Source organism: Sciurus vulgaris (genome assembly GCF_902686455.1).
Source record: "Sciurus vulgaris genome assembly, chromosome: X".
NCBI classification, from domain to species: domain Eukaryota; kingdom Metazoa; phylum Chordata; class Mammalia; order Rodentia; family Sciuridae; genus Sciurus; species Sciurus vulgaris.
Window position 1 is genome coordinate 118,687,556 of NC_136471.1, and position 23,630 is coordinate 118,711,185.

General features: G+C 37.6%; 1 pseudogene across 1 annotated transcript; it reads left to right on the forward strand.

The window, feature by feature from the left end:
* The first annotated feature begins 8,320 nt into the window (after nt 1-8,320).
* On the forward strand, nt 8,321-8,907 carry LOC306651614 (large ribosomal subunit protein uL22-like; annotated as a pseudogene). The gene has a single exon. The product of its transcript is annotated as a large ribosomal subunit protein uL22-like (transcript).
* The last annotated feature ends 14,723 nt before the right edge of the window (nt 8,908-23,630 follow it).

The following is a 23,630-nucleotide window of genomic DNA, read 5'->3' on the forward strand; positions in this document are numbered from 1 at the left end:
TCAACTAAAAGTCACTGAAAACAGGAAAAAGTGCTAAGGAGAGAAAAAAGCAGCATATATGAGACCTCAGAAAGTTATAATCACCATTGATGAGAATCGGGAAAAGTTTCATGTAAGAATTGACTTTCTACTTGGTCATGGAGATTAAGTAGGATTTCTCTAGGTGGATAATACAGAAAAGGACTTTCAAGAGGGGATATGCAAAAATACACAGAGAGGTCACATGAGGCTGGAGGTTCTGACCCAAGCATGCACTCAGACTCCATGCCTTTACTCTTCCAGTAAATACTAGCTGTCTTCTACTCAAATGTATTCTAGTACTGATAGGAATAACATAAAGCAGTGTCTAGTAATTTGTTCTAAAGAAACAAAAAAGATTGAACTTATTTTAACTCATTAAAGAAAATTTTAACTGAAAATTAAAAAAAAAAACACTGTGGAAAAATAGAATTGGTATTTTACCAACACAATAAAACAGACAATGGCAAAAACTAAATAAATTACATTTGTGGTCTTAGGTTGGGCTCCCCTGAGGAGAGATGAGAGTAAAAGTCTTCCAGAAGTCATTTCAGGAAGCACCAGCAGGGGAAGGGAACTTCAGACATGGGATGGGAATGAAGTCAATGAAGGCTGCATCATCAAGCAGTACACCAATAGGGACAACTCAATTCAAGTCTCCCCAAGGGAACAGGAAGACAGTGTAGAACATACCTCAGAGTCCCATCAGCAGGACGAGGAAGCCAGGTGCTTCTCCTTCCAACTGCCATTGGTCCTTGGTTTGGGTTTTTTTGTTTTGTTTTGTTTTGGTACTGGGGATTGAACCCAGGAGCACTCAACCACTGAGCCACATCCCCAGCCCTTTTTGTATTTTATTTAGAGACAGGGTCTCACTGAGTTGCTTAGGGCCTCACTGTTGCTGAGGCTGGCTTTGAACTAGACATCCTCCTGCCTCAACCTCCCAAGCTGCTGAGATTACAGGCATGCCTGGCTTAGAGTTGTTCTTAGGGACATTAACTCCCCAGCACTTTAGGCTGGGATCTGCTGCCTGGAAGAAAACCCTCTGGAGGAGAGTGGCAGGTGCTCACACTGGGAACTGCCATTCTTGCCATTCTTGTGTTCTGAACAGTGAGAGCTAAAGGGATATAGGTAGAGCATCACTACTGTCTGCTATACCTGTTATCAGGGAGAACCTTTCAGAAGAATAGAAGAATCACATTGTGACAAGATTTAGACAAAATTTTCAACCATGGGAAATTATAGAAATGATTATTGTAACAGTAATCTAACTGGCTTGTAAAAAGTTAAAATTCATTGAGACAAATTTTAAAACAAATATTCATATTAACATTTTTTAAAAAATGTAGTTGGACACAATACCTTTATTTTATTTATTTGTTTTTATGTGGTGCTGAGGATCGGACCCAGTGCCTCACACATGCTAGGCAAGTGCTCCACCACTGAGCCACAACCCCAGCCCCTCATGTTGACATTTATATAAACAAATATTTTCAGAGGAAAATTTCAATAAAAATAAAAACATGAGAAAAATACTAGGAATATTGTACTGGTGGCCTATGGAAAGTCGATATCAAGAAATTAAGTGGATTTGAGTTTGCTCAGGGAAATACATTCTTCATAAAATTTTATCCATGTTGGTATAGTCCATATTAAGATGTTTGAACTCACAAAAATGGAGTCATAGTGTCCTCAAGTTCAAAACCAGGGGACAGTGGAAATGTTCTGTCTTTGAGTTGCTAGAGGCCAAGAATGAAGAGGATTGTGCCAGGGGAAGTTGCATTGGTAAGTGTGGAGTGGAAAAGCATATGGAATACTTTGGGAAGATGAATTCCTCACTGAAAGAGCTATGGGAGCAGATGTCAAGCAAAACAATCATTTTCATGAATATTCTGTGGATCTTCAGATAACTTTGTTAAGAGGATAAGAAAAAAAATGGATTTTATACCTCCCTAGTGAAATGTCTCATAACTTTTCACTGAAATACCCCATGGCCTTATAGGAGAAGAATAAAAATTCATTAAAATAGCGAGAGCAGCCTTGAAAATAATTTTAAGGCAAATGGAGTTAGACTGACAAAAACATTCATTCTTTACTTTATGGAATACTCATGTTTTTAATGTACATTGTTCTTGTTCTAAAGGTGTTCTGACTCAAAGATTCAGGCCTTCACTTGCCAGATGATTAGGCTTTCATCTTCATTCCCAGGAGCTACACTGTGAAGCAAGCAATTAATTTTGTTCCTGAGTTTCAACTTCTTACTGCATCCCCCTTCCCATCTGCCCATTGTCTTTTTACATTGAGACAGAACAATTCCAGCAATCAACTGCGCAGGAAGTAAGGGTGCACTCGCACTAGCCACAGTATAAAGTTATCCTCTTCACTACTCACTCATTGTAGGTGACCTGAGAGACCGGGATAACTGTCTCACTTGCTGCCACTGGCTTCCAAACCAGTGGGGGAGAGGACAATACTACCAGATTACAAAGAGGTACAATAAAGAAAAGCTGATTAGAAACTGAAACGTGAACTAGAAGCAGTATCTGTCAACTTGCTACTTTTTTTTATTCAGGAATTTTATTTTATTTGTTCTTTTTAGATAAACATGACAGTAGAGTGTGTTTTGACATATCCTACATACATAGAGTATAACCTCCCATTCTTGTGGTTGTACATGATGTGGAGTTACACTGGCCATGTATTCATATATGAACATAGGAAAGTATGTCTGATTCATTCTACTGTCTTTCCCATTCTCATCAACTTGCTACTTTTCAACTCACAGATTTATCAAGGGGGTGGAATCATTACCAAGTGAATATAAGTTGGGACTAAAGACAACCCACACATTCTGTTTTGACACACTTGAGTCTGGAAGGATCGTCCCTCATTTGGGTATGAATTAAGAGAAAAAGCAAACTGGAATCTACCAACCAAGACTATGGGATAAAAAGAAATAGAAGGTTCAGAGAAAGAAAATAGTTCCAAAAGTTGTTTGATTTCAGAGGCAAGAAGACATCAAACTATTTGGTGTCCAGGGCTGGGGATATAGCTCAGTTGGTAGAGTGCTTGCCTTGCAAGCATAAGGCCCTGGGTTTGATCCCCAGCACCGCCAAAAAAAAAACTATTTGGTGTCCTTAAAAGACTGCAAATAATTATGACTTCTGTGCATAAGAAGCAAAAGGTCAGAGATAGAAGAAGCAAAAGTTGAAAAGGTAGGTGACTCAAAGAGGGTGATTTCAAAGTCAGCCTCAGCTACTTAGCAAGGCCCTAAGCAACTTAGCTCGACCCTGTCTCTAAATAAAAATACAAAAAAGAGCTAGGGGTGTGGTTCAGTGGGTAGATGCCCCTGGGTTCAATCTCTGGTACTTAGAAAAGAAAAGAAAAAGCCCATACTGCAGTCAGTAAAGAATGGAAAGAATGTTGTAGAGAATTCAATCACGAGTATGAAAGACATCCTTGAGATGCTTTCCCAGAATACAGATGAAAATGACCAAGAGATTTGGTTCTTTGCCACTTTCTTTTTTTTTTAATATATATATTTTTAAGATGTTGATGAACCTTTATTTTATTCATTTATTTGTATGTGATGCTGAGAATCAAACCCAGTGCCTCACATATACTAGTCAAGTGCTCCACCACTGAGCCACAACCCCAGCCACTCTTCACCACTTTCTTAGTGAACACCTACTATGTGCCACTTCCTGTGCTGGGTGTGGGATAAAAAGGCCTTCACATTCTCCATTTTGAGTGGGCAGGCAGTCATTAAACCCTTAAACACAGGTAAACATAATTGCAAATTGTGATGATCACTGCAAATGGAAACCAGCATTACAAAGATTGCCCAGGAGAAACTAGTCCTGACTGGGTGCTTAGGGAAGGTCTCTGTAAGGAAGGAGCAATGTAAAGTGGAGTAAGAGATGGTGGAGGAAGAGTAAGAAGGCAGGAGTGGGCAGTCCTACAGCAGGAAAGAGCTTGGGACAGCCAAGAAAGAGCCTGAAACAGGAGAAGAGCCTCTGGGAGAGGTGAGGAAGGCAAGGAATGTAGTATGAGATCAAGGGAGATACTGATGCCAGATCACATGGGGACATGAAGGGATCATGAAGGGATCATGAAGAGTTTATATTTTATTCTTGGGGGATTTGCAAGTCATGGAAGGCTTCTAAGTAGGTGACTGATGTGATTTACTTTTTTTTCCTTTCCCTTTGAGATGGGGTCTCACTAAGTTTCCCAGGCTGGCCTCCAACTTCTGGGCTCAAGCAATCCTCCTGCCTCAGGCTCCCAAGTGAGGGAATCGGGGCAATATTTAGGTGAGAATACCTTGGACAATGGTGGTGGCTGAAACTGCAAAAAGAAATGGAGCCAGGACATATTCTGGAGGTTTAGACAGGCGAAAGGTTGTGATGGTTTGGGTATAGGGGGTGCTGGAGAGGGGCCAGCCCCAAACAACTCCTGGGTTTTCAACTTGAGCATAGGACATATGATGCTGCTGTTAATTAAGATGGGAAAGATGGGTAAAAGAGCAGTTCAAAGAGGAACAGCAGGCGTGTGGTGTTAGGTGCAGAAGGCTTCAGATGCTTGTAAGATGTTGGAGAGTGAAGAGGTCAAAAAAGTCACTGAATATATAAATCAGGATGATTTATTTTGACCTCTCAGGTCAGAATGGGAGTGATACACTGGATGGTCATCTGCCCTTATAGCTAGAAATTATTTATTTTGGTTTATGTACTTTTCCCTTATGAAAATATTCAAACACATACAAAAGTATATGCTATGGTTTGGATCTGGAATGTCCCCCGTAGGCCTATGTGGTAAAGGTTTGGTCCCCAGTGCAGTGCTATTGGGAGGTGGTGGAACCTTTAAGAGATGGGGCCTAGTAGAGGGGAAGTCTTCTAGTCATTGTGGGTATGCTCTCAAAAGGGAATTTAGGATCCCAGTCTCTTCCTCTCACTTTCATTTCCTGGTCAGGAGGTGAGGGCTTTGCTCTGCCATGTGCTCCCTTCTGTGGTGTCCTGTCTTGCCACAGGCCCAAAAGTGATGGGGTCACTAGATATTGGACTAAAACCCTGACCAAAACAAATCTTTCCTTTTTATAAGTTGGTTATCTCAAGTATTTGGTACAGTAATGGAAAGCTGACTAATGCAGTAGGCAAAAATATTATAATGAATCTCTAAGCTCATCATGGTACAAATATTTTTTTTACCATTTCTCCTCAAGAGAAAGAGAAATATCTCAACTGCTGCTTATTATTCCCACCTCAGTTTTCTCATCTGCAAAGTGAAAATATTTGAATCTAATTCAGGGAGTCATGGTGAGTATAAAATGAGATTAACCATGCCAATGACGTATGGTAACCAATATTAGCCATTAATATTTTGCCATTGCTGAGTAAGATATATTGATCCAATAATAGAGAAAGAAAATATATCAAGGTTAGTGAGTAGAAACAAAACGAGTTATGTATCTAAACTGAGGAGGAAGCATTCAAATCAATGAATTGCATGGACAGAAGAACAAACAGAGGCTGCTGACACAACTTTGGAATTCTTATAAAAGTGAGAGAAGCCAAGGACACACAGCAAGAGAGACCAAATAGAGTTAAGGTTGCAGTGAAGTTTGAATCATGCAAATAAGGTGCCTGGTGCAGTGGTGCACACCTATAATCCCATTGGCTGGGCAGACTGAGGTAGGGGAATCGCAAGTTCAAATCCAGCCTTGGCAACTTAGCCAGGCCCTAAGCAACTTAGCAAGACCTGTCTCAAAAATACAAAAAAGAGCTAGGGATGTGGTTCGGTGGATAAGCGCCCCTGGGTTCAATTCCCAGTACCAAAACAAACAAACAACAAAACAAAACAAAACCTCTTAGGTGCCTGGCAACCAGGTTCCCCTACTTCTTGGTAATATTATATTAAGGGGAAAATTCACATGAAAATGAAGTTAATAGTAAACAGAGTCAGAGCATTACATGATCTGACCTGATGAGGAATTTGGAGTTATTTTTTTTTTTACAACAGAGAATGGCTTGGTGGGTAGAAAAAATGGATTATGAATCCCAAGGGTTAAACTGAGCCTGTTTTCTCAAATTGTTTTCTGAGCCTGCTTCTCAACCTTTGATGTGTACACAAATTTCCAGAAATGCTATAAAAACGCTTATTCTAATTTGGTGGGTCCAGGACGGTGCCTGAGGTCTGCATTTCCAGCAAGCCCAGATGACACCCTTGGATGTTACTGGTCTGAGCAGAGGGGGTTCTGGGATTCTGCAGAGCTTTGCTTCTCCAGCCAGCTTTGCAGAGTCTGAGTCACTGGTAAATCACACACTGCATGTCCTTGCCAGCGCTGCTGCTAGAAAGACAACAGGGGCTAGGAAATGGCAGAAACCCATTCCCTCAGGTGGCCTGTAGGAAGGAGCTGGGCTCTTGGTGGCCAGTGTGCCTGATATGGCCCAGGAAGGTTGGGAGCAGCACAAGGAGTCAACTGCTCTTAGGATTAAGACTTTTGCCCAAGGTCAGCCCCCGAGGAGCTCCAACATTCAGAGGTGGGGGAGAGAGAAAATTCTGAGATGAGATATCGGAGAGCAGAGAACGCAGAGAATCAAGTACCAGTGCACAGATAACAGTACTTGCTGTTCCAGCCAAGGGAGACAACAGTGACATATTTTAGAAAAAGATTTTCCCAAGCTCGAGGAAGATCTTTATCTGCAAACTGAAAGAACTTACCACATTTCAAGGAGAATTAACTCCCTACACCTAGACACATTCAGCAACAAGTTTTTACTACAAAAGGAAAAACTCCTGCAACCATTAAGACAAGAAAATCATCCCTTCCTGAGGGCTGGCCTTGGGTTTGGCACTCTGCTGGGTGCTTCATGGGAATTCCCATTCAGTCCTCACAGCAGCCCAACACAGCGGTAGTGCTGGCCTTGAAGTCAACTGTGTTCAGGAGGTGACTGGGTTCAGGAACCCCCGTTGCCAATATTGTGGGGATCCCTTTGCTCCCTAGCTGTTCAGCCTGGTTTTTGTTTATTTGTTTGTTTGTTTTCCTGTGTGATGCCCAAGTCTCTCCAAATGCAGACAGGCTTCCTGGAAAACAGCATAGGCAGCTCCAGACCCATGTTCTCCTAGCCCCAGGAGCCCAGGAAAGGAGGGAATGTTTTTCCCTTCTGGTTCTGCCATGGGAAAACACACAGAAGTTATGACAAGTTTTGGAATTATTGCAAAGGTGACACAAGCCAAGGACACAGTTATAGAGATCAAGCAGAGTTAAGGTTTCAGTGAAGTTTCAAATGTGCACTTAAGACTCGTATGTGGGCTGGGGTTGTGGCTCAGTGGTAAAACACTCACCTAGCATGTGTGAGGCACTGGGTTTGATCCTCAGCACAACATAAAAATAAATAAATAAAATAAAGGTATGGTATCCATCTACAAAAAAAAAAAAAAAAAAAAGAAAGAAAGAAAGACTCCTATGTGCCCTGCAAAGGTGTCCCCACTTTATGGAAATAAGGTAGAAGGACTCAGCTATGTCCTCACACTTATATCCAACATAATGGCCAAGAGAGTGGAATACGATAGTTGGTCGTGGGGCAAGGTTTCTAAGATTGAAAATCCCATCAGAAATAAAAGGATAGAATGAGAAACAAACAAAAGGAAGGTGGAATGGTTTGGGCAACAAATGCAAAGGGTGCATGACAGAGAGGGCCTGTGAGTTGCATCCACATCACAGATGATGACAGTAAAGATTAGAGGTCAAGTACAGTAAGTGGGGGAGCCAGGGTACAACCAAGATAGGTTAACTGAGCTCTTAACTGATCCTCTGTAAGGGATCAGAAACCGTTTGCTTTCAGACTTCTCTGCAACATTAGCTTTCAGAAGGAAATGGGGGCTGGGGAGATAGCTTAGTTGGTAGAGTGCTCGCCTCGCAAGCACAAGGCCCTGGGTTCGATCCCCAGCACTGAAAAAAAAAAAAAAAAAAAAAACAGAAGAAATGGAGAAATGGAGCAACAGTTAGACTTGTTGGAGAAAAAGGTTGTAACTGAAGATTCATATGCTCTGCCAAATTGTCTTTAACTAACCAATATTAAACACATGCTGTATGACAGGCACTGTTTTATATGATTCGTACATATATTGAGTCATTCACTAATAACTCTATCAGACAGGAATTCTTATTATCTTCATTTTACATATGAGAAAACAGAAACCCAAAGAAGTTAGGTAACTTATCTAAGAGCCTTAGCAGGATGATATTCTATGCCCATGCTGTCAACTGCCCTTCAATATGTACAGAGTTAAAAAAACATAACATTCTTCCTCTTCTGGTAAGGGGCCTGAGGTGAAATGTGAAAATGGTCTGCTACTCTCTTGACCTGGAAAATGCCACAAAATCATACAAATCAAGAGATTTAAGTCTTCATGCTCATTTTAAGAACACCTGTGAAACTGCACAGGCCATCAAGGATATGCATATCTGAAAAGTCACCAAGTACCTGAAAGATATCACTTTAAAGAACCAATGTGTGTCATTCCGGCATTACAATGGTGGAGTTGGGAGGTGTGCCCAGGCCAAACAGTGGGGTTGGACACTGAGATAGTGGCCCAAAAAGAGTGTTGACTTTTGGCTACACATACTTAAAAATGCAAGAGTAATGCTGAACTCAAGCGTTTGGACGTAGATTCTCTGGTCATCAAACATATCCAGGTAAATCAAGTACCCAAGATGCACCATTGTACTTACAAAGCTCAGGTTGGATCAACCCATACATGAGCTCCCCCTGCCACATGGAAAGGATCCTCACTGCAAAGGAACAAACTGTTCCTAAACCAGAAGAGGAGGTTGCACAGAAAAAAAAAGATATCCTGAAAGAAACTAAAGAAAGACTTGTGGCACAGGAATAAATTCAGCATAAAATAAACGCAAATAACAGTAAAAAATAACATTAATGCACACTTCTTGAAAAAAGTCTAATAAAAATATACACTACAATAACAAAGGATCAAGCCATGTGTAGTGACATACACCTCTATTCCCAGTTACTCAGAAGGTTGAGGCAGGAGGATTGTTTGAGTCCCACAGTTCAGGGCCTGGACAATATAGTGAGACACTGTCTCAAAACCAAAACCAAAACAAAGCATAACAAAAGATCAAACCACCAAAGATCTAAAAAATGGGAAATTCATGTGACTACTACAAAGGCAGTTTTTAAAAATCGAATAATTCATCTGTATCTAAACATAAGACTTTATTAATAAAAAGGGAGGAAAGTAAAAGTGAGCTCAACTTGGCAGAATCATGAGCAACTAAAAGGCTACCATTTCATTTTTTAAAATTCCAATAGGTAATATAGGTCATAGAATTTTTTTTTTTTTATAAATTATTGTTATCCTGGGGTTGAAGGTGTAGATCATTGGTAGTGTATGCTTAGCATGAAAGAGGCTCAGTATTCAATCCCCAACACCAAAAAAATTGTTGTCCTGCTTGGATATTTTATTTAGAAGTTTTCCAAATAGAGTTTGTGCCATAAACTCCTCTAAAGAAAAACAATAAGGGTTTTTTTTTCTTTTCCTTTTTTTTTATAAAAAGGTAAATGAGAAGGATTCCTTTGGGGGATAATACGATGAACTCACAGAATTAAACTGCTCTGTTGTTTTTCTGTCCACTGCTATTATCTATACTGATGTTTGCACTATCCCAATGTGGCTAGTAGGAACTTCTTTAAATTGGCTCCTGAGTCATTTTGCCATGATCTAGCTATCTTTGGTAGTTTTCTTACTGTCATAACACCTTGTGTGTGCTCTTCCCCAGATTCACAATGCTGAAAGGTCATACTTACTAGGTGTAAAAAGATATATATGCCTTTGAAAGTATTTAAGAAGAAAAAAGCAAAGAAAATATTCATAAAAGAAAAAATCTAGAAAAAGGAAAGAGCAATGAACCATTTAAAATAGCAAATAAAAAGTATAAACTAAATGTAGTCATTATAATGATAAATACAAATGGATTCCCATATTTTAAAATAAAATTTCCCAGATTGAATTTTTTTCTTTCTTTTTTTTCTTCAGATTGAATTTTTAAAAAATCAATTCTATGTTATTTATTATTATTATTATTACTATTACTATTGCTATTATTATTGATGCTAGGGATTGAACCCAGGGGTGCTTAACAACTCAGCCATATCCCCAGCCCTTTTTATTTTTTATTTTGAGACAATGAAAGAAAATGTGAAAACATCAAAACAAACACAAATCATGGTAAACCAAAGATCAAACTACTTAATTTGAAAGAATTTGAGGCTAAAACCAATCTGAACAAAATGTCATTGAAATGTGTAAAGGCAAAATATGGTGAAGACTCAATAATATGATCAGTCTTATTTAATAGCTTCCTATGAAGAAGCACATATAGCACACAGTATACTTTTTTTTCTAGGCCTGCACAATGTTTACAAAAATTGAATATATAGCTGCACTAACAGTGGCATGTAAACAGGGTTCAAGGGCTGGGGGTATAGCTCAGTGGTACAGTGTGTGCTTAGCATGTGCAAGGTCATGGGTTCAATCCCAGCACTAAAAATAAAAAAATAAATAAAAATTTTAAAACCAGGGTGCAATTTCTAAAGAAGACTCACAAGACCCAAAATATCTACACTTTATAACAGTAAACACACTATGTTACGAGCATAAATGTCAGGTTACAGGCCAGGTGATGGTTTCTAATGTCCTCTATAAAGGGCAAGCCAGATGTCTCCTGGATGGGGAATAAATGTTGTGTGTAGAAAACACTTCAGAACTGGAAAGATTAAAATGAAGTATTTGTTGGGGTTTTTTTATATGTTGCTGGTCACCTAACCATATTGTGACTGCAAAACCAGCAGATCTTCTGGGGAGGAGAATAAGATGTGGTGGTGGGGGGGCAGTATCAGATCTCATTGTTATCAGTAAACAATGCTGACAAGTTGGGTCAAACTGCCCTGAAACTCTTCAGACTCATGGTTACACAGACACTATTAATCAATATGCTTCATGCTTTGACCAGGAGTCAGTGTCAAGCAAAATCTTTAACTAAACATCTCACTAGAATTGCAGACCTGCTGTGATTAACCCTTAACAGCACAAGACCAAAGCACTGCATCTCAACAATTTCTGAAAAGCCAAAACCATAGAAGCTGCATTTTAGACCACAATTCAAAACATGAATAAGTTATGATGAATAAAAAGTAATCAAAATGCAAATGAAAACAAGCTACTTTTTTAACAATATAAGTCTGATGAAAATGAATGAGAATGTTAATATTCAGTATCTGTAAGGATCTGGAGGAACTTGGCCTCTTCATTTACTGCTTCTAGGACAAGTTTGTAGAAACTTTCTCAGGTACCTCTTGGCAATCTGTATCAAAATCCTTAAAAAGGTACATTCTCAATGCTTAGAAATTACACGTTTGTCTTTTATCCTGAGGAAACAATTAAGGGCTGATAAGGATGTTTATTGCAGCATAGCAAAGCATGGATAACAGCAAAATGTAGGAAAGAACCACAACACCCAGCAATATGCAGTGATTTCAGTAAGTTATATCTATATAAAATTATTCAAAATAATTTTGTAGGGCTTATTTTGCAGCAGACCCCATTAGTTGTAGGACTAATATCCTTTAATTTCTTCTTTGCTAACAACCTAGATATTGTTCAGGGCAGCAATATTCACCATTCCCTACACAAAATTATGACAATCCTGATCCCAGTCTCCCAGCTTCCCTGGTGGTTAGGAGTGGCCACAAGGTCCAGTTCTAGTCAATGAGATGTATAGAGAGGTCTAATGGGGGCTTTGTTTTTTTAGTTGTAGATGGACGCAATACCTTTATTTTATTTATTTATTTTTATGTGATGCTGAGGATCAAACCCAGTGCAGTGCCTCACACATGCTAAGCAAGCACTCTGAGCCACAGTCCCAGCTCTAATGGGGGCCTTTGAGAAAGTTTTTGGCTTTCCTAATAGGAGGGACCAATGTTGTTGATGCAGACCTTATGTTATGTGAGAAAAATTAACTGTTTGTTAAGCAAGGGTCAGTTGGCTTTTCTGTTATTTGGAGCCAAAATTGTCTCTAAATGTGGCAGAATCTGTGATCCACCCTGGCTCTCTCTTCAAAAACTTTCAGGTACCCTGTCAGCTAACTCCAGGAATTGCACTCAGCTGTACTTAGCTGTCTTGCCCAATGTCCTCCCAGCTTCCAGGGGCAGCACACATCAACCTATGCAGAGGTATAAAAGCCCAGCCTTCTTTGTTCAATTTAGGACTACTCTGTAGGGCCTTCTCAACTTCAAAGCTGAAGCTCTTGTGGCCACTACATCACCTAAACTTTTCCGACTGCTTTATCCTACCTTATTCTCTTCTCCCATAGGCGCTGATCTCCAGAGTATTCCTTAATAAACCTGCTGCACACAAATCTCTGTCTCAATCTATTTCCTGGGTAACCACACCTACAGCACTACTGACACATTTATTCATGCCAAAATATCTGGTCTTCAAAATATATTGTTGAATGACACAACAGGTTAAAAGGAGCATGCATGGTGTTGTTTTTTTAATCATACAGATTATATATCTGCATAGAAAAAATTCTGTAAAGAAATATGCTTATATCTTAAGAGTAGGACTTGTTTCTCCAACTATATACTGCAGTAGATGTTCAGGGAAACTTCTAAGTTCAGAACATGTTAAGTGCCCAAAAAGTTTTAATATTTTGATATATAGGGTAATGGTGAGAAAATAAGGGGGTTTCTGTCAAGGTACAAATGATAGGAAAACATGAATCCACAAGAGCTAGAAACCATATTTACTCTGGAGTTATCTACTGATGCCCGTTGGCCTAGAGCCAGGTTTTAATGAGCCCTTCCTGTGTGGGATGGGAGATGAAGCCCAGAGCACAGGCTACGTTCAAGGTCGGATTGGAGACCCTTGGATGTGAAAGAGTCAAGGATATACCATCTAAAATCATGCCAAATTAATATATTGATTTTTTCAAGCTGCAATCACTTGAGGAACTGTAATTGTCTCAGGAGGAGCCATTTGACCTATCTTTCCCTACATGTAGCGAGCCATAAAAATTATTTTGGGAGGGATGTCCTTCACATACAAAGGCTGGAAAATAGCCTTGATCACCAGAGACTGGTATTTTGGGCTTCAAAGAACCTGAATAAACAAACTCTTTGAAGTGACCCTTATCTTCTACAGTGCTGCACCTCATGTATATCTTAGTAACATCCCTAGAATTTACTACTGTAGTCCAGACATTCATATGTCCTGTCATTCCTTCACAAATGTATTATTCCTTCCTTGGGTGATGTCATCAGAGTTCATGCTCTTATGACGATCCCCATATATATGTAAAATTAATAAAACTTATGCTTTCCCCTTGTTAACCAGAACTTGTATTAATTGGGTTCCTAGATCCAGTCAAAGAGCTCACAGAATAACTAAGAGGGGTGTGGTTAAAAAAAGAAAAGATCTCTCTTTCCCTTATACACTGAGAAACCAAAGAGCAACACTCTCAGGAAGTTAAATTTGAAAAAGCCCAACCATGGCCAGGCCCTGTGGTACACTCCCATAATCCCAACAATGCAGGAGACTGAACAGGAGGCTGAGGCAGGAATATCCAAAGTTCAAGACCAAGCATGAGCAATTTCACATGGGTGTGAATCAGATGGAAATCCCAATCTCAGGCCTAAAATAACTTCAATGCCAAAAATAGAGTTCAAAGTGGTCCTGAGTAGTGCCTACAGGAAGCAAAAAATTTTCTCTGCAGATACACATTATAGAGACTTCGAAGAATTCCCATAAAGTTACAAATTCGGATTTTAAAAAATTACTAAACCCACAAGGAAACAAGCTATCATTAGGGCAGAAACATCAAACTTCAGAAGCAGGCACACAAACAATATAATAGAAAGTGGGATTTTCAGATATTGTGTATAAAGAAATAAAGATAAGTTTGATAGAATTTAGGGCATGAGACTATCAAAACTGTCCAGGAGTTTAATATCCAAAATATATAAAGAACTCAAATAATTCAATAGCAAAAAAATAGTTAATATGATTAAAAAGTGGGCTGTAGACCTAAACAGACATTTATCAAAAGAAGACATACAGGGCTGGGGTTGTGGCTCAGTGGTAGAACACTTGCCTAGCATGTGTGAGGCACTGGGTTTGATCCTCAGCACTACATAAAAACAAATAAATAAAATAAAGGAATTGTGTCCATCTACAATTAAAAATTTTTTTAAAAAGAAGACATGCAAATAGTCAACAGGTATTTGAAAAAATGTTCAACATCACTGATCATTAGAGACAGATGTGCAAATCAAAGTTACAATGAGGTATCACTTTACTCCAGTTACAATGGCTATTATCATTCAGGTACATTGTCACATACCTATAATCGCAGTGGCTTGGGAGGCTCAGGCAGGAGAATCACAAGTTCAAAGCCAGCCTCAGCAATTTAGCAAGGACCTAAGCAACTTATGGAGACCCTATCTCTAAATAAAAATTATAACAGGTTGGGGATGTGCCTCAGTGATTAAGTGCCCCTAGGTGCAATCCCTGGTACCAAAATAAATAAATAAAGTAAGCTACTAAATTTTGGGCTAATTTGTAATGCACTAATAAACAATACAATGTCTTCTCTCCAAATTGTTGAATGATTCATTGGAACCCCAGCTCAAATCCTTTCAGAAAGACTGTAGAAACTGTTGAGCTGACTCTAAAGTTAATAGGTTAAGACAAAGAAACTATACTAGTTACAACAATTTTGAAAAAGGAGAACAAAGCAAAGAACTCACAATACCTGATTTCAAGATGCATGATGAAACTAGAGAAATCAAGATGGTGAGGTATTGGCAAAAGGACAGACCCAAAGGTCCATGGAATACAACAGAGTCCAGAAATAGAGCCACACATATATGGCCAATTGATTTTTGATGAAAGTGCAAAAGCAAATTTTAAAAAATAAGTTCTTTAACTAACATTGCTGAAGTCACTGAACATCCCTAACAAATAAACAAAAAAAACTTTATTGTATACCCCATATCATGTGTAAAAATGAACTAAAAATGGATCATGAACCTAAACATAAAGACTAAAACAATAGTTTTATTTCTATTTTTAGAAGAAAGTCTTAAACCTAGGTTAGACAAAGACTTCTCATTTCTGACATGAAAGGAACAATCCATAAAAAATGTTAAATCAAGAACTTCTGCTTTTTGCAAAACACTGTTAAAGGGTGTCGGGGGGACAAACCACAGTCTAAGAAAAATATTTTGCAAAACACATTTCTGATAGCTGGGCACAGTGAGTGGCTCATGCTTATAATTCCAGCAACCTGTGAGGCTGAAACAGGAGGATAGCAAGTTCCAGGCCAGCCTTGGCACCTTAGGGAGGCCCTAAGCAACTTAGTGACACCCTGTCTCAAAAATAAAAATAAAAAGGGCTGGGGATGAAGCTCAGTGCTCAGGGGTAAAGCATCCCTGGATTCAATCCCCAGTACTAAACCAAACCAAACAATCTGACACATCTGAAAGAACCTGTAAGCAGAATATGTCCAGAACTCTCAAAAGTCAATAATAAATGTGGTTCTAGGGATTGAACCCAGAGCCTTGCACATGGTAGGCAAGTGGTCTACCACTAAGATACATCCCTAGCCCTCTCTGGCCCAATTTTCTATGTGAATATTATAACTATAGTCATGCTTGACTAGGCACCCACCATTCACGCAGTTAGCAAAAGCAGAAAGACAAGGATTCAGGGCCTAAGTTAGTTTTCTCTGCTTTGAAAATTTTTTATTCTTTTTTCTTTTTTTTTGTACTGGGGATTGAAATCAGGGGCACTCAACCACTAAGCCACATCCCCAGCCTTCTTAAAATTTTTATTTAGAGACAAGTTCTCACTAAGTTGCTCAGGGCCTTGTTAAGTTGCTGAGGCTGGTTTGAACTCATGATCCTCCTGCCTCGGCCTCCCAAGCTGCTGGATTTATTAACTTTTAACTTGCAGAATTAAGCTTGTCAAATCAGTACAGTTCAACATTGGGTTGAAAGGTGGACCATTTTAGTAAAGGTGGAAGGGAAATCAATGAAAGATAAGAAAGCATAGAACTTAATTAAAAATTCTACCATAGTGTTGCTCACTCTCATTGTTGATCTCTCATTTCAGTATGAACAAAATACTATTAAGTATTATTAATTTCACGAGTGAGGAGCTTCTTGTCTGGAACCAATAATGGAAAAAAACGAAATCATGTCAGAAAAGAAATGTGACTGCCTAATTCAACCTTTGTTCTGGCGATTGTTATGTGCAAAGGCACACATTATCAGACATTTCTGCAGTCATGTTCCCTGATGGGCATAAAAGGTGGATGTAGATAAATTTACTTTTCATAAATAATTTAAATAGTGCAAAGTTTCAAATATAGAATTAAAATTAGAAATAAGACAAATTAAGAAAAATAGGAGTAGAATGAGAATAATACACAAATCATACAAATCACTAGAGGAAAAATAGAGATCAATGAAAACCAAAGCATTTTAGCAAAAGTCAAAAAGGAAAAAGAACCCAGTGGCTCAGAAGGCTGAGAAAGGAGGATTGGGAGTTCAAAGCCAGCCTCGGCAAACGCAAGGTGCTAAGCAACTCAGTGAGACCCTGTCTCTAAATAAAATACAAAAAGGGGCTGGGGACGTGGCTCAGTGGTTGAGTACCTCTGAGTTCCATCCCCAGTACCATTCACCCCCCCCAAAAGAAATAAGAAGTTAAGCATCAAGAACATATAAGAAAGTAATATAAATAAGATCAAGAGCAAGTTGTCATAATAAGAATTATGTGGTAAATTTCTTGTTAAAAAAAGACAAAAAGACTTTCATGTTGGGCAAAGAAAATAAAATGCAGTTATATGGTATTTATCAAAGACCTATATCAATGATAACCAAAGGTAAAAAATTAAATCTGGGTAAAGCTATATCAAGCAAATGCTGGCAAAAACAAAGCACCACAGAAATTGTAATAATAGGCCAAGTAGAATTCAAGACAGCAAACATTTAATAAGACAAAGATGGATATTTTACAATTATGTAATGTATAATTCATGAACTTTTATGTATCCCCAATAGTAGCAAAATATAGAAGAGCAGGTAGAAACACAAGGATACAGTCATAGAAAAGGTGGAAAGGTCCTGCCTTGTAACAGCATTTCCATCCCAAAGGGAAGAACAAACTCCTCTTCTTTATACTTCTTGAACACTCTATTACGGCTTTTATAATGACAGGTAATTTGCATTTGCCAGAAATTTATGCACACCAATGTGTTCACTGTCCCAAGGGCTTATATTTTAAAGTACTTATATAGTTTCTAATTGTGGCTTAAAGATTCTTTCACTAATTAAGGAGATTTTCCCACATAAGTTAGTTGGAGAAAGGCAGGACAATAACACGGCTTTTCCTGCAAGGACACCTGCTTCAGTCTTATTAGTGTACCAAGATAGGCGAGATCAAAAAGCATAGCGGAGTACATGGGCCAGGCCCCCTTATTCCCTCATCTCACTCCCATTCCTTGGCAGAAAGGATAATGAGGCAATGGGATGTGGTGGAAAATCCAATAGAGTAGAAGTAACTGTTCTAGTTCCAGACAAGTCTTAACTAGTTTTATGTCAGTCTATACTTTAATCACCTGGAAAATGATGATAACCAAGAATTCAAAACCAATACCTAGTGTGCCTTTCCATCTCTTGTTATAATCACATAACTCAGAGTTTTAAAAGATTTTTAAAATTTTGGTCCTGGGTATTGAACCCAGGGATATTTTGCCACTGAGCTACATCCCCAGCCCTTCTTATTATTTATTTTGAGACAGGGTCTTGCTAAATTGCTGAGGATCTTAATAAGTTGATGAGGCAGCCTTGAACTTGTAATCCTCCTGCCTCAGCCACCTGAGTTGCTGGGATTACAGGCATGCACCAACATACCCAGCTTAAAATCAGAATTAAAAAAAAATTACCTTGAAATAAGTAGACGTATAGGAAGTGGCAAAAATAGTACAGTGTCCCATGCGCCCTTCCCCCAGTTTCCCCCAATGGCGATATTTTTAAAAAATTATTTAATCTATTTATTTTTATGTGGTGCTGAGGATCCAACCCAGTGCCTCACACATGCTAGGCAAGTGCTTTACCACTGAGCTACAACCCCAGCACCCCAATGGTGATACCTTATATAGCCATAATATATCAAATCCAAGAAAATGACACTGGTCAATCACTGTTAACTATACTATTAATTAGACATTTAGTTTTCATCATTTTTTATCTGCAATTGTTTTAATCTAGGGCTTTATGTGATTGTATATTTTATCCACATGTAGATTTGGGTACCGACTGCCACTATCAAGATATAAAGCTGTTCCATAGCCACTAAGAAATGCTCTTTCCCTACTTCTTTGTATTTGCATCCAGTCTCCATCCTATCTTCATGTTCTCGTTGCCTGGCAACCACTAATTTGTTCTCCACCTCTATGGTTTTGTTATTTCAAGCATATTATATAGATGGAATCATACAGTATACAACCTTTTGAGATTGACTTTTTTTTCTCACTGACAATAATGCCCTTGAGGCCCACGCAAGTTGTTGTGAGTATCAATAATTCATTTCTTCTTAAATAGTATTCCATTCTACCGATGTGCCAGAGCTTGTTCAACACTCACCCACTAAAGGAATTTGGGTTGGTTCTTATATTTTCTAGTATTACAAACAAAGCTGCTATGAACATTCATGCACAGGTTCTTTTTCTGAACTTAAGTTTTCATTTCTCCAGGATAAATGCTCAACAATGGAAATATTCACTCATAAGTTTAGTGAATGATTAGTTTGAAGTAACTGCTAAACTACTTTTCAGAATAGCTGTACCACTTTACATTCCCACTAGCAAGATACGAATGGTCTAGTTCTTCTACATCCTCACCAGCATTTGTTATTGTTACTATTGGACATTTTAGCCATTTTGATAAGTGAATGACAGTATTTCATTGTAGTTTTAATTTGGCTAAAATATTGAACATACTTTCATGTACTTATTTGTCATCTGTATATTGTTTTCAGTGAAATTTCTGTAGATTTCCTTTTTACATTTTCTAATTAAATTTTTTTTTTTTTTTACTGTTGAGAGTTCTTTATATATTCAAAATACAAGTCCTTTGTTGGATATGTGGCTTACAAATATTTAATCCTAGTATGTAGCTTGTCTTTTCATTCTCTTAACAGGATCTTTCACAGTGTGAAAGTTAATTTTCATAATGTCTAATTTATTAATTTTTATGAATTATCCTTTTGGTGTCATGCCTAAGAACCCTGTTAAGCTCTAGTTTCTGAATATTTTCTCTTATGCTTTCTTCTAAAAGTTTTAGTTTTATGTTTTACACCAAAATTCATGATCCACTTTGAGTTATTTTTGTATACAGTTCAGACTAGTTTTTTGGCAGTACTGCAGTTTTGTTTTAATTCTTTTTGTCTATGACTGTCAAGCATTGTTTGTTGAAAAAAACTACTCTTCCTCCACTGAATTGCTTTTGTACCTTTGTAAAAAATTCTTTAGTGTGTTTTGGTTCATTTCTGAGACCTATTTTTTTCCCTTGATCTTTGTGTCCATTCCACCATCACATTTTTGTGTGTGTGGTGCTGGGGGCCCACACTGTCTTGATTGTTGTAGTTGCATAGCATGTTGATATCAGGTAGAGTGATTCTTACTTCATTCCTCTTTTTCAAAAAATTTTTAGCTATTTTAAAGCCTTAGCTTTAGAATAAGCTTGTCTATATCTACACAAAAGTCCTGCTGGGATTCTAATATGAATTGTGTTAAACCTGTATGTCAACTTAAAGAGAACTGACATCTTTACTATACTGAGTTAGCCAATTCATGAACACAGTATGTCTATTTAAATCAAGATTATTTTCATCAGAATTAAAAAAATTTCAGCATGTCACCTGCATATATTTTGTTAGATTTATACTAGGTATCATTTTTAAATAGTGATTTTAAATGGCCCTGTGTTTTAATTTTGGTCATGAAATCTCCACCTGTTCATTGTTAGTTATAGAGAAAACTGATAGATTTTTTATGTGTTTTTCTTATGTTCCACAGTCTTGCTAAACTCATTGTTATACAAGGTTTTTGTAGATTCCTGGGGTTTTTTCTACATAGACAATCATGTCACCAGCAAATAAGGATAGTTTCTCTTCTTTATTTTCAATTTGTATGCATCTTATTTCCATTTTTTGCTTGATTGCAACTTTTAAGACTCTTAGTACTATGTTTTTTTTAAATATCTTTTTAGTTGTCAATGGACCTTTATTTTACTTATTTATATGTGGTACATAGGATCGAACCCAGTGCCTCACATGTGCTAGGCAAGTGCTCTACCACTGAGCTACAACCCCAGCCCAGACTCTCAGTACTATGTTGAATAAGGAATTAGAGTGGTCATACAGGGAAGTCATCAGTCTTTCACCATTAAGTATGATGTTACCTATAGCTTTAGATAACTAGGTAGATACTTTTTATCAGTTTGAGGAAAGTCCCCAGTATTTCTAACTTGCTGAGAGTGTTTATCATATATGGATGTTGAATTTTGTCAAGTGTTTTTTCTGCATCAATTATATTACTGTGTGATTATTCTACTTTAGCCTGTTGATATGGAAGATTACAAAGATTGGTTTTTTAATATCAAACCATTATATCCTGAAATACACCCCAATTGATCATGGTGTATAATTCTTTTTATATGTTGCTGAATTTGATTTGCTAAAATTTTGAAAGGATTTTTGTGTCTGAGTTCATTATTGATAATGTTCTGTAGTTTTCATTTTCTGTGTTGCCTCTGTCTGCTTTTGGTATTAGGGTAATACTGTCTTCATAAAATGAGTTGAGAAATAGTCTCTCCTCTTCAATTTTATGAAAAATTTTTTGTAGAATTAGTGCTAAAACTCATAGAATTTAAGCTGAAAGACACCCTTGGAATCACTGAGTACTGACTTGACTGGAACCTTGATTTGATTATAGCAACCCCAAAGACCCCATTTTTTTTCCTCTCCAGGTAGCTAAAACCAATTGTAGATTTCTATATCTTGGAGGATTAGCAAGAGGAATAAAGTGACTGTTCTTGACACAGAGTATAAAGAAGACAGTATGTTCAGAAGTAGCTGAGAAGCCATTTCCTAACGAAGAAGTTGACATTTGCTCTCTTCATTGCACTAAAACAAGGAAATGATAATGAATTCAAATGCTGAGGAAAGAATGAACCAAAGTAGTAATAAGGGCTGGTGAGTCTTAGGTTGGTTTTGTCCAGAAACTGACCCTGAGGCAAAGATTCCAGTGCAGGTAGTTTATGTAGAAGGTGCAAAAACCATACTAAACAAAACCGAAATTCCTTGTAAGAGAATGGGGAAATTAGTGGGGAAGTAACACCTTCAAGGAAGCAAAGCAGTCAATAAAGTGTGTGCTATTAAGTCGCTTACCACTGTGGGTGTTTGGAACTCAATTGTGTTGAGAAAACAGGCATGCATGCGCGTGCGCACACACACGCACACCTCAGTTGTTCCACAGAAACAGAAGGAGGTGGGACATCTATACACCAACTTCTCTGAGTCTTTGTGTAAGAGCTACCCTCAAAGGCCATTAGTCCTTGACACTTTTGGTCTGCTTGCATAAACACCAGGGGCAGAAGATATCCTACAAAGGATTTCAGGGGCTGGTAAATTGGAAGAGGCAAAGGCCAGGAGATATGGGTAGCCCACCCACACTATCTGCCACAGCAGGGTAAGGGAATTACATTTTGGACACAGTGAGAAAAATTATTTTCCAGAGAAAGATTTGTATGATCATAGAAGGAAAATATGAATATCATGATTTAATTTATTCAAAAATTACTTGAACTGTAGAAATGCAATCCTGGAGTGACACCATAAATCTGTCAGAAATAATAGTCTTGCTGGGCATGGTGGTGCATGCCTGTAGTCCCAGCTACTAGGTAGGTTGAGGCAGGAGGACTGCTTAAGCCCAGGAGTTTGAGGCCAGCTGGGTAATAAGCAAGGCCTCATCTAAAAAAAATTCCTTTTATGCTGTGGCTTTAGAAGTAAACTGTGAAGGCAAAAAGAGACTGGCAAAGCATAGTCTTTGCATAGAGCATTTCAATTTACTTTAAATTAATGCAAACCTAAAGCTCATCATCTGATCCAATTTAGTTTAGCATGTTAAAAGAATTACATTAACTTATTTGCTAATGTAAAATGCTAAATGAGAAAGAACCCTGAATAAGAAAAAAAAGTAATGGATTTCATGCTGAAAATAACCTATGGATTAATATTTAAAATTTCTCAAGAGATGATGTCATAATAAAACTCCCTGGGATGGATAGTATAATGGCATTAGTCAGAGATTTCCGGAAATGCTGATCCAACATCTTTTAACACTGAAAACTTATTTATAGAAATCTGTAATAATTATTGATCTAAAATATGCTTACGTTGTATTCAATTCTTTAAAAAATTCTATTACAGAATAGTATAATTTTTGTATTTCTTTACTTGATCCATATCCTATCATATCTTGATATTTTCATTTTTAGATACTTCTCATATCTCTGGAAATGTTGGAGAATTTTGGAGAATATAATTTGACAGGTTAATTTGAATGCCAAAGACTGTCATAATTTAATATTAAGAGGGAAAAATGAATATTCACTTTTCCAAATATATGGAAGGAAATGATTTACTCTTAGAGAACTTTAAAAGATGATACACATGAATATTTTAAACTTAATGTCATTTCTATGAATCATAGCTGAATAAAATACTATAAATTTATAGACTAGGATTGAAAATTTGGGGATTTCGGGCAATTTTCACATTTTTTCACATCTTCTGGCCCATAAATCCGAGCCTCTCACCTTACTTCCAAGCAAAGATTTAATAGTAGAGGTGAAGTAAGTTCTTATGTTACTAAAACTTCATTAATTTTATAAACATTACATTTGTTCACCAGTGCATTATGAAACTAAGCACAAAACAATTTTAAATTCAGCCACACTTAAAATAATTTAGTCAAGTACTGTAGTACTGTTCATGAAAAGGAAGACTTGATGTTTGATTTTAAGCAAATCAACATTTCTTCAAATTGTCAAATTTTTTCATTACTGGGGATTGAATCCAGGGCCTTGAACATGCTAAGAAAGTGCTCTACCACTTAGCTACATCCCAGCCCTTTAATTTTTTTTTTATTTTGAGATAGGGTCTCACTAGTTTGCCCAGGATATCTTCAAACTTGTAATCCTCCTGCCTCGGCCTCTCAAGCAAAGTTGTCAATATTATTCTATAAATAATTAGCATTATTTAGGGAAGTTTTATTGTTGGTTCACCATGGGAAAAAGTTGCAGAGAGTCTCAAGTTATAGAATCTTGTTCTGTGTCTTTTTACTTAAGATTAGAAATGTGCAATGAAATTTCTTTTCCTTTTCTTTCAAAATCCTTGTGTTCCTGCAAATTGTTCCTATGAAATTTGCAGCCATTGTCAGTGATGCTTGGTTAATGTACCATTGTTTT